This window comes from Triticum urartu, chromosome 4A (genome assembly GCF_056163025.1).
Source record: "Triticum urartu cultivar PI428250 chromosome 4A, HENAU_Tu73, whole genome shotgun sequence".
NCBI classification, from domain to species: Eukaryota; Viridiplantae; Streptophyta; class Magnoliopsida; order Poales; family Poaceae; genus Triticum; species Triticum urartu.
In genome coordinates this window covers 405392129-405404539 of record NC_141876.1, presented here as the reverse complement: position 1 = coordinate 405404539, position 12411 = coordinate 405392129, and positions in this window count along the sequence as shown.

Here is a 12411-nt window from a genome sequence, read left to right as displayed (position 1 = left end):
GAGTGATGAATGTCGTCGCAGCCTGATCAGATTCCTTCATCTTAATTTGATGGTATCCGAAGTATGCGTCAAGGAAGCACAATGAGTCGTGCCCGGTGGTTGCATCAACGATTTGGTCAATGCGGGGCAGTGGGGAGGGGTCCTTAGGGAAAGCCTTGTTTAGGTCTTTCAAATCGACACATAGGCGCCACGACTTATCCTTCTTTGGCACCATGAACAGGTTTGCTAGCCAGTCCGGGTGTTTGATCTCTCTAATGAATCCGGCTTCAAGTAGTTTGGATAGATCTTCCCCCATGGATTGTCGCTTGGGTTCGGAAAAGCGCCACATCGTTTGCTTGACTGGTTTAAAGCCCTTAATTGTATTGAGGTTGTGTTCGGCCAGTCTGCGTGGGATTCCTGGCATATCCGAAGGATGCCAGGCAAAGATGTCCCAATTTTCGCGCAAAAACGCTCTTAAGGCAGCGTCAATCATTGGATCTAGCTACACTCCAATGGCTGCAATTTTGTTAGGATCCATTGGGTGCACCTAAAATTTGACTATTTCTTCTGCTGGTTTAAAGGAAGTGGATTTGGACCTCTTGTCGAGGATTACATCGTCCTTGTCCACTGTAGAGCGCAGAGTAGTCGGTTCCTCGGCCACCAGGGCCTCGGATAGCGCCTCCAGGGCTAGTGATGCAGTTTTATTTTCGGCGCGGAGTGCTATATCCGGATCACTAGCAATAGTGATAACTCCATTGGGCCCTGGCATTTTGAGCTTCATGTACCCGTAATGGGGTATAGCTTGAAAGCAGGTGAATGGGCTTCTCGCCCTAACAGGGCATGGTATCTGCTATGGAAAGGTGCCACGTGGAAGAGCAACTCTTCAGACCTATAGTTTTCCGGCGTGCCGAATACGACGTCGAGTTTTATCCTCCCCGAGCTTATTGCTTCTCGACAGGGGACGATGCCTCGGAAAGTGGTGCCGCTTGACTTTTGTCCACTTGCATTTTTTGGAGCGTGTCCTCGTAGATGAGGTTTAATCCGCTGCCACCGTCCATGAGTACTTTTGTGAGCCGAAAGCCATCTACTATTGGGTTTACGACCAAAGTGGCTGGTGCTCGGACTAATCTGGCCCTTGGCTCGTCGTCGGCAGTGAAGGTTATCGCCATGTCGTTCCAAGGATTTACCGCTGCTACCTGGTTGACTTCGACAAGGTCGCGCAACGCCCTGTTGCGCCGGTTGTTGTAAGGAAAGGAGTCGAAGACCGTAAAAACATTGAGATAGGCGTTTTCTAAAGAGTGCCTCTCTTGAGGAATGTAGGTGAGGATGGCATCACCACTCTTAGCCACCTGTCGGAGTACCTGTCGGTGTCAAAACCGGCGGATCTCGGGTAGGGGGTTCCGAACTGTGTGTCTAGGGTGGTAACAGGAGACTGGGGACACGATGTTTACCCAGGTTCGGGCCCTCTTGATGGAGGTAATACCCTACGTCCTGCTTGATTGATATTGATGAATATGAGGATTACAAGAGTTGATCTACCACGAGATCGTAATGGCTAAACCCTAGATGTCTAGCATGTATGATTGTGATCGTCTCTATGGACTAAACCCTTCGGTTTATATAGACACCAGAGGGGCCTAGGGTTGCACAGAGTCGGTTTACAAAGGAAGGAATCTACATATTCGAACGCCAAGCTTGCCATCCACACAAAGGAGAGTCCCATCCGGACACGGGAGGAAGTCTTTTGTCTTTTATCTTCATAGCCCATTAGTACGGCCCATGTTACATAGTCCGGACGCCCGAGGACCCCTTAATCCAGGACTCCCTCAGTAGCCCCTAAACCAGGCTTCAATGACGATGTGTCCAGCACGCAGATTATCTTCGGCAATGCAAGGCGGGTTCCTAGTCCAAATACTCCAAAACAGCCTTCGAACACAGAAAACGTGTCCGGCTCTGCAAAACAAGTACCACACACACACGCAGAGAGTATAATATTTTACGAGTCCAATCCACTGACAACTTTTGTAGCATGACAACACGTCACCGCCCAGTCATTATTTCGAACCGTTTTTTAGCCTCCCGCTCCATGTTCCAAGATGTGGTTTTATTGGCACATCTTGTCGAAGCAGAGATCATGTCCCCTTATTGTGGGATTCTCATCAATACGGGCATGGGTAATCCAACCGCGCCGTCTGCATGACCCTTGGGGAACAGGCGAGTTTTAAGGCGAGTGGGGAGGCACTTGATATTCGCATCCTTTATAAAGGGATAAGGATTTCACCTTTTCACCCATGCCTTCTCTCTCTCTCTCTCTGCCCATCCATTATCGAGCTCCAGCGCCCAAGCTTCCATACTTTCCTCCCAAAAAAAGCACTCAGCCATGTTCGGATCTGGAGCGCAGGGTAGTGGATGGTTTCCTCTGTCAAGGAGAAGGACGTCGCCAAGCTCCAGGAGGCTGGGTACTTAGCCCAGGAAATCGCCCATCGGCTTCGAGCAAAGGGGCAAATCATCCCCACCCCGGAGCCCCATGAGAGGGTGGTATTCATCCCACACTTCGTCCGCGGATTGGGATTCCCTCTCCACCCATTCGTCCGCAGACTCATGTTCTACTATGGGCTGGATTTCCACGATCTGGCCCCAACTCCTTCCTCAACATCTCCGCATTCATTGTCGTGTGCGAGGCCTTCCTCCGCATCCCACCCCACTTCGGATTGTGGTTAATGATCTTCAATGTGAAGCCGAAGGTGGTGGGTGGTCAACACGCAGAGTGTGGAGGCGCCATGGTGAGCAAGATGCCTAATGTCACGTGGCCCAAAAGTACCTTCGTGGAGACCGTCATAGGGTGGCAACAGCAGTAGTTCTACGTCACGGAGCCTCGCGACGCCACCTCGGCCGCAGCTCCCGAATTTCAGTCCGAAGCCCCGATGTGGCTCACCTCCTGGCTAGAGAAGGGCCTGGACTGGTCTTCGTCGGACGAGCTAACAACACTCCAGACGCGCAACAGGAGCATGGTAGACAAGAACATCAAGCTTGTCAATGTGATCCAGGTGATGCTTGTTCGCTGGATCCTTCCGTGCCAAAGCCGGACTTGCCATTTGTGGGAGTTTGATCCGACCAAGCACCAGACCTTGCAACAGTTCTTCGGCATTATGCACAAAGACATCTGAAGGTGCTCTTTAAGGCCAACGAGACATGGTCGGCGACGACCGAGGACCGCGAGCATGACCTGGCCCATCCCACCAGTTTGGTAAGTTTTTCGTATTTCAAGGTGTATCCTTTACTTTCATACCCAAGGAAGACGCCTAAGCTTCCCCATTTATTTTTTCAGGGCTGGACAAAGAAGGCGGAGCGGATCCAGTGTCCGGCCCCGCTGCCCGAAAACCCAGCAATCCTTGTTCAGACAAAGATGCTGGTTCTGGCGCCCTACCAAGCGCCGGAGAATATGGCCAAGAACAAGGCCAAGGAGACCAGGAGTGGTCTCCGCCGTAAGGGCACTTCGGACGTGACGTCCGAAGACGCTGAGGCCCACTCCTTCCACACCGAGGATGACGAGGAGGAGGAGGAGGAGGAAAGAAACTCTCCCTCGGAGGGGGAGGAAAAAAAGGGGGGCCTCCACGCACCTGGAGGCAGAGACGTCCAAGAAGGGGAAGGTCTCCCTCGCGGACAACTCCGCGTGGGACATCGATAGCGGCTCCGGGTGGCGCCCGAGGGATAAGCCCCTGGCTGAATCGTAAGTACTCAAAGACGCACACATATATCCAGCTCCTTTACTTCATGGTTTTAACATGTCGAATTATGCGCTACAGTCCGGCTCGTTCCGACCTCCAGCGATCCTCATCTTCGGGGAATTCGCTGGATCCGAAGGTGATGGACAACGGGTCCCTTCCGGCGGCCTCTTCTCCCAAGGCCATGGATGACACCGAGGTGCTGTCCCGAAGGACCTCCCTAGGCCAGGGAGAGACGCAGGGGGCCATCAGGGTGGCGCCATAGGGTGAACCCTTGGCCGCCGGACACATGGGGGAGCAAATCCCCATGGAGACTGGCGATGGGGGCCATATCCAATCCGGCCCGCAGCCGAATACAATTCTGGAGACCTATACGGCTCCAAAATCCGGCAAGCAGCCTCCTTCAAAATAAGGAGGTGCACCTATTCCACCGGTGACCTCTGTCCATCCAGAGGCACCGGATACTCTACTGGAAGCGCTGCGAAGTGCTTACAATTTTTGAGGAACACTGTACCCTCATGGGTACGGTGGTTGAGAGGATTTAGTCCGCAAAGAGCGGACTGACCGAAGCCTGCACAAGCCTTCTAACAGGCTTTGAGGTATGAAAACGGCATTCATGCAAAAGGAATGTCATAGTATAGATAGTAGCCCCTGAGACACCGTCCGGTGTTCGAAAAGAAAAGCCGGACAACGGATCAACTAATTTTCGCAGGAGACTAACCATACGTGTCTATGTGAATAAGAAGGGGTCTTTATTGGCTACGACATCATGCTGCTGAGGTCTCCGGACTGAATCAGAGTCTGGAGCGGACCAAGGAAGAGCTCGGCTGTGTGAAAAAACAGCAGGAGGACCATCAAGGTATGCAATGACCTTGTGTAGATTTAGAAAGGATGAATGATTTGTGTTGACCATAGTGCCATGATATTTTGTAGGAGCGGTGACCGAGGTGGAGACCCTCAAGAAGGCTTTGGCCGAAGCCCAGGAGAGAGCGGCAAAAGAACAAGCCGCTCGCAAAAAACACGAGGCCGGGGTTGGTGAGGTCTAGCAGGAGCTCCAGGACACCATGAAGAAATGCGAGTCCTTGGAGCGCAATACTGCGGACCAAGAGTCCAAACTTTCCAAGGCCCGCCAAAGCGCACACGGTGCTCGGGTTGAAGCCCAGGGCGCCCTCCAGGAAATCCAGGAGGCCAGAAAAATCGCGGTGGGTAAGGCCTTTAATATGCAGAGCAAGTATGTGAAGAAAAGGTTCCTCTTACTGACCCGGATTTGGAGTTCTCCAGGGGCGTTTGCGGATCTGCCGCATAGTGTTGCCGACGCTGCGAAATTCTTCCGAGCCGAAGAGGGGAGATCAACGGAGAAGTTGTTCTGGTCGCAATACCTTGCGCCAGAGCATCCGGTGCCCTTTAGCGATCAGCTAAAATAGCTGACCGAACTGCATACGGTGGCCGAACTGGCCATGAAGGATTTGATAATCCGTCTATGGCCTGCCGAAGCCATACCCAGCGGCTACTTCGGGCTCGTGAAGCGGCTGGTCAATGCCTGCCCTCGGCTTGACGCCATCAAGCGATCGGTCTGCATTAAAGGTGCGCCAATGGCCTTTGCCCGTGTCAAGGTGCAGTGGGCGAAGATGGACGTCGTCAAGCTCACGATCGAGGGACTGCCCGTGGGCAAGAAGCACCGCACGCCCGAGCGGTTTTTGATGATGTCATGAAGGGATCCCGCATTGTAGAGGGCCAGTTTTCAAAAGACATTATCTTTGAATGAAGTCATTCATGTAATCCCTTCCTGTATTATGAAACAAAGCCGTTATGTAATATAATGTTTATTGTTTGAAAATTTTACCTCCTGTGCGACCGTTTTGTTAAAACTAAGGATGGCTGTTCGTCGGCTTCAGCCCCCACATAGGTAGTATGGGGGTGTTCGGGATGGAATCTGAACACTCTTGATCCAAGAGTTTGGTCCTTGAAGGAGGTGTTTAGGACAATGAACCAGGCAATCAGACTATGTGTCTTTATCACTCTCACTTGGCCATAGGAGTTTGACAATATAAATGTAGGCGCAGCCCCTAGTTGGTATTTAATCCCAACTAGGGTGATGTAGACACTTGATCGGGTAAAGGCCGATTCGTCGCATAATGCGGAAAAAATCACAAAAGATTTGTAACCTTCGAATAGCTGACCAGCTCTCACCGTATCATGACAGTCAGTTTTCGGCTTTCTCTACTGAGGTTTTTGCTCGGATAAACCAAAAACACAATCGCAGTACTTCTCCTTTTACTACCCTAGCCGATAGGACGAAATGTAAGGTAGCAAGCACAGGAGTCGGGCAACCCAACTATTGACCAAAGACATGATTCAGAGCTGATGCATATAATGCTAAAATTTGGGGTGCCGAATTGTACTGTAAAAAGTGTTCGCACTTTGTTGTCGTAGTATGGGGCAAAATGAAGCCGCTGGCGAATCAAAGCATACCAAAGTGTATGGGTGCAATCGATAAGAATAATAAAATGAAGTAATAAGCTAGTGCCATGTAAGTTGGGCCGCAAACTGTTTCCATTATAATTTGATTAATACGTCAAAGCGTATTTATACAAATAGTGCGATAAGCAACAAGGATATTTAACATGCCAAGACCAAGGGGGAGCTGGGCACGGGTCCTGAAAAACAGGTAGAATGATCGTCAAGAAGAACTAGAGATTCCCCCACACGTCTGTGCGGCTTGCCGCCTTGGTATATCCGTCCTTCGAAAGGAACGGTCATCAGGCCGTCGAGAGGGGCCTATAGAGAAGAGACCAAAAATGGTAAAAAGGAAAAGTATGTGTGGGAGCCGTATGATGGACCACAATCAAATTACGCCTCCGTCTATGCCCATGGTATTTTGAGTGCGTAGTTATGTATGCACTGTACATACGCTGCCATTTGGTTGGGACTGAGATAGAGGACGAATTTCTAGTCGAGCTCCTGACGGGCTGGACTGTCCTGTTGCAGAGTAGTCCGGACTCGTTTGACAGTGTCCGGGAGCGTGGCCACCGAATTAAGGTTCTGCTTGATAAGGCCGCTCTGTACTTCTGCTGCTAGGGCCGAAGTGTGCTCCTCAGTACGGAGGGAGAGCTCTGTGTTTCCATTGACTATTATGACACCGCGTGGTCTGGGCATCTTAAATTTGAGATAAGCATAGTGTGGCACCGCATTGAATCGATCAAATGCAGTTCGTCCGTCAGTGCGTGATAGCCACTGCGGAAGGGGACGATGTCGAAGATCAATTCTTCGCTTCGGAAGTTGTCCGGGGATCCGAAGACAACTTCCAATGTGATTGAACCCGTGCAGCGGGCCTCTACACCTGGTATGACTCCTTTAAAGGTAGTTTTTGTGGGCTTGATCCTTGATGGATTGATGCCCATTTTGCGGGCTGTATCCTGATAGAGCAGGTTGAGACTGCTGCCACCGTCCATGAGGACTCGCGTGAGGTGGAATCCATCAATAATTGGGCCAAGGACCAGTGCGGCTGAACCGCTGTGACGGATACTGGTCGGATGGTCCCTGCGATCAAAGGTGATCGGATAGGACGGACATGGGTTGCATTTTGGGGCATCTGGCTCTATCGCATAGACGTCCCTGAGCACACGTTTGCGTTCCCTCTTGGGGATATGGGTAACGTATATCATGTTCACCGTTTTAACCTAGGGGGAAACTTATTTTGTCCCCCTGTGTTCGGTGGACGGGGCTCCTTGTCATCATTCTTGCTTTGCGATCCCTTCTCCTTGTCTTCGGCATTTAACTTGCCGGCCTGTTTAAAGACCCAGCAACTCCGGTGTGTAACACCCACAATGCGGCTATATCTCCCACGTGTCGGCGCACGATTTAGAGGCATAGCCGCATGGTAGGCATGTCGCAAGAGGGGTAATCTTTACACATCCCATGTACTGAATAAGAAAGGGATAAAGAGTCGGCTTACAATCACCACTTCACACAATACATAAATAATCCATACATCATCCCAAAGTACATCAAAGGTCCAACTACGGAACCAAAATAAAGAAAGACAACCCCAAATGCTAGATCCCCGATCGTCCCAACTAGGCTCCACTACTGATCATCGAGAAAGGAAACATAATAGCGACCCAAGTCTACCTCGAACTCGCACTTGAGTTCGCTAGCGTCCCCTACACTGGCATCATCGGCACCTGCATCTATTTGGAAGTATCCGTGAGTCACAAGGACTCAGCAATCTCACACCCGCGAGATCAAGACTATTTAAGCTTAAGGGTAGGAAAGGGTAGTGTGGTGGAGCTGCAGCAAGCACTAGCTTATATGGTGGCTAACATACGCAAACGGGAGCGAGAAGAGAAGCAACGCACGGTCGAGAAGCTATAAGTGATCAAGAAGTGATCCTAAAACTACTTACGTTCAAGCATAACACAAGACAGTGTTCTCTTCCCAGACTCCGCCGAAAAAAGACCATCATGGCTACACACGCGGTTGATTCATTTTAATTAAGTTAAGTGTCAAGTTTTCTACAACCGGATATTAACAAATTCCCATCTGCCCATAACTCGAGCACGACTTTCGAAAGTTCAAACCCTACAGGGGTGTCCCAACTTAGCCATCACAAGCTCTCATGGTCAACGAAGGATATTCCTTCTCCTGGGAAGACCCGATCAGTCTCGGAATCCTAGTTACAAGATATTTCGAAAATGGTAAAACAAGACCAGCAAAGCCTCCCGATGTGCTGACAAATCCCGATAGGAGCTGCACATATCTCGTTCTCAGGGCACACCGGATGAACACTATGTACAACTAAAACCAACCCTCAAGTTTCCCCGAGGTGGCACTGCAAGTGGCTCTGTTTTGGACCAACACTCAGGGGAGCACTGGCCCAGGGGTTTAAAATAAAGATGACCCTTGAGTCCGCGGAACCCAAGGGAAAAGGCTTAGGTGGCAAATGGTAAAACCAAGGTTGGGCCTTGCTGGAGGAGTTTTATTCAAAGCAGACAGTCAAGGGGTTCCCATAACACCCAACCGCGTAAGGAACGCAAAATCAAGGAACATAACACCGGTATGACGGAAACTAAGGCGGCAAGAGTGGAAGAAAACACCAGGCATAAGGCCGAGCCTTCCACCCTTTACCAAGTATATAGATGCATTAAATTAAATAAGAGATAATAATGATATCCCAACAATATCCATGTTCCTACAAGGAACAAACTTCATCTTCACCTGCAACTAGCAATGCTATAAGATGGGCTGGGCAAAGCGGTAACATAGCCAAACAATGGTTTGCTACGAAAGGTGGGTTAGATTCTTGACATGGCAATGTGGGAGGCATGATATAGCAAGTGGTAGGTAGCGCGGCATAGCAATAGAGCAAACAACTAGCAAGCAAAGATAGAAGTGATTTCGAGGGTATGGTCATCTTGCCTACAAAGTTCCCAGAGTTGCCGAAAGCTTGATCCTTGTAAGCGTACTCAACAGGTTCCTCGGTCACATACTCGTCTCTTGGCTCTACCCAAAGCAAGAACACAAGCAAAGGACCAACAATCAATCACGGTGCAATGCACAAGCCACATGATGCAAAATATGGCATGATATGCGAGATGTGATATGCAATGCATATGCGTGCTCCGGAAGGAAAAGAAAGATCAAGGCATCAACTTGGCAAACCAAGTATGCGATATAAAGATCGCCCAAAAGATGAGATGATTTTGGTTGAAATCGATATAAAGATCACCGTAAACGGATGCACGGTTTGCAAATGGCAAGCAAAACAAGAATGACACAATTCTGCGATTAACAGCATGATGCCATCTAGAATGCAACAAGAAACTAAGCTACTGCACTCCAACATAGCAAAAAAGTATATGGCAGTGATGTACACAAGATGCTTGACAAAACATGAACACTGAGCTACGGCTAAATCACACAAGATCATGTTCAAACAAGGATGGCAAAAGTGCAAAAGATATCAGCTTCATAGTGAAAATACTAACATGCCAGAAATAACATCAGGAAGCCATGTTTAGTGCTAGCAAACAACATGCTACAGGAACATATCATAGCAAACAAAGGCATGGCATGATTCTACTAAAAGCATAGATCAACAGTCCCTTACTGAACATGAGCCAAAAAGGCACAGAAGATATGATGGCACCCATGTAAACATAGCAAGTTTTATTAACAGTTTCAGACTTGGCAGAAAAACAGAGCATGGCAAAAATAGAATTATGAAGGCATCTTTGCGAGCTCAAACCACTCATCACAAAGCCTTGCATGACAAAACAAACATACTAATAGCAAGATGACATGTTCATGAAGCTAACCATGGCAACATCAAATTCATAGCATGCATGGATCACTAGCAACAACCATGGCAATATTGATTAACATGTTAACATTCTGCCAGGAACATTTTATAGCAAAAGTAGAGCAAGAACAAGACATGCTAGGGCACTCCATAATTACAAACAGGGGCATGGATGGATACAGCATAACCACATGTTCAAAACACTTTTACTGAAGTATCTCAAAACAAGCATGGATATCACTGTAGCATCAAGTTTACATGCATCAAAATAACAGCAAGAAAAGGACTTGTGCTAGTCACCACATTGATCAAAAAAATGCAAGAAAAACTCCACTATAAAGATGGCATGACATAGTTCAAAACACATGTAGAGCTCATGCCCATATGAAGCACACATCAAATGTGACAAAAATGACAAATCACCATGATATGATAAGTAATAGCAGTAAACATTTTATAGCACTCTTGCATCAATGATTAGGGCATCAAGATGAACTTAAACAAGCATGCCACACTGGAATGAAATGAAGCGCATCTCACAATGAACATTTTGATATATCATATGCATGAAACGGAGCTACGGTCATGGAGATATGAGGTAATGAACAGGGGTATACAATGTTGCAGAAAAAGGACTTAGAGGGAAAATATACCCTCCGGATCTAGGGTTTGATGTGGCACGCGAACCGAGGTTCGTAGGGATTGTCGCCAGAGTTACGCCGGAGAGGGAGACAGCTGAGAGGGGTCAGGGAGGCCGGGATCCGGCCGGACCTCGCCGGCTCCGGCGTTGGCGGAGGCGGCGATGAGGCCGGACGGTGGCTGGCGGCGGGGATGGCGAGGACGGCGACCGGGCGGCACTGCAGCAGACGGCGGACGAAGGCGGCGGCGGCAGAGGAAGGCGGACGCGGGCGCATGGGGCGGCGGGGTCGGGCTCGGTGGGCCCGTCGTGGGCTCGTGGGCTGGCGGCGGTGGGAAGCGGGGGCGGACATGTGTCGCGCCCAGATTGGCGTGGGCGGCGGAGGCGGACGCGTCCGGCTGACATGGACGTGTCCGGCGGCGCGAGAGGAGCGGGGCTAAGGTTTAGGCTGCGAGATTTTCGGAGGGGATCACATATTTATAGCTAAGAGGAGGTAGAAGTGTCCAAATGAGGTGTAGTTTTCACCCAAACGATCGTGACCCGATGACGAAGGACATGGAAGTGGTTTGGATGGGTTATTGGGCTGTTTTGGAGGGGTGTTGGGATGCAACACCCAAGAGGCCTTCGCGGTTACCCGGTTAACCGTTGGAGTATCAAACGGACTCCAAATGTAACGAAATTTGACAGGCGGTCTACCGGTGGTGTACCAAGGCCACTTGGCAAATCTCAGTCCATTCCGAGAATGTTTAACAGTCGCTCACGGAAAGAGACAAGAGGGGTGCGCCGGTGCATGTGGGAGTGTCGGATTGCAAAACGGACAACGGGGAAAATGCTCGGATGCATGAGACGAACACGAATGCAAATGTGATGCACATGATGACATGATATGAAATGCATGACATGAACAAAATGCAAAACAAAGACAAAACACAACCACGAAGGGAAATCTCGTAACTTAAACCCGAAAATGGCAAGAGTCAGAGTTACAAATATGGCAAGTTACATCCGGGGTGTTACACAGTGGGTGTGATTGGCTGGTTTATCACGGGTGCCGTGGATCTGGCATGGATGATCGAGTATGCGGTCCAAGCTAGAAGAGCCCGGATTGTTCCTTTTATATGGCTTCTTCCGCTGACCGGACTTGGAGCCACTGAATCTGGCGTTGACCGTCGTGTCATCAGTATTGTCACCATCGTTTCGACAGTTATGCTTGTTGTGTCGCGGCTTGCCGTTGCTATTCTTGGCTTCGAAGGTGCCAGGTTCGCTTGCATTATGATTTCTACGGGCTAGCCAACTATCTTCACCCGCAAAAAAGCGGGTCATAAGTGTCGTGAGGGCCGCCATGGACTTTGGCTTTTCTTGGCTGAGGTGTCGGGCGAGCCATTCGTCGCGGATGTTGTGCTTAAAGGCTGCTAGGGCTACGGCATCTGGGCAGTCGACGATTTGGTTCTTTTTAGTTAGGAACCTAGTCCAGAATTTCCTGGCTGACTCTCCGGGCTGTTGAACTATGTGACTTAAGTCATCGGCATCCGGAGGTCGGACGTATGTACCTTGGAAGTTGTCGCGGAAGGCGTTTTCCAAGTCTTCCCAGCTGCCAATGGAATTTTTAGGCAGGCTATTCAACCAGTGCTGAGCTGGTCCCTTGAGTTTTAGCGGGAGATATTTGATGGCATGAAGATCATCACCGCGGGCCATATGTATATGGAAAAGAAAGTCCTCAATCCATACTGCGGGATCTGTTGTTCCATCATATGATTTGATATTTACGG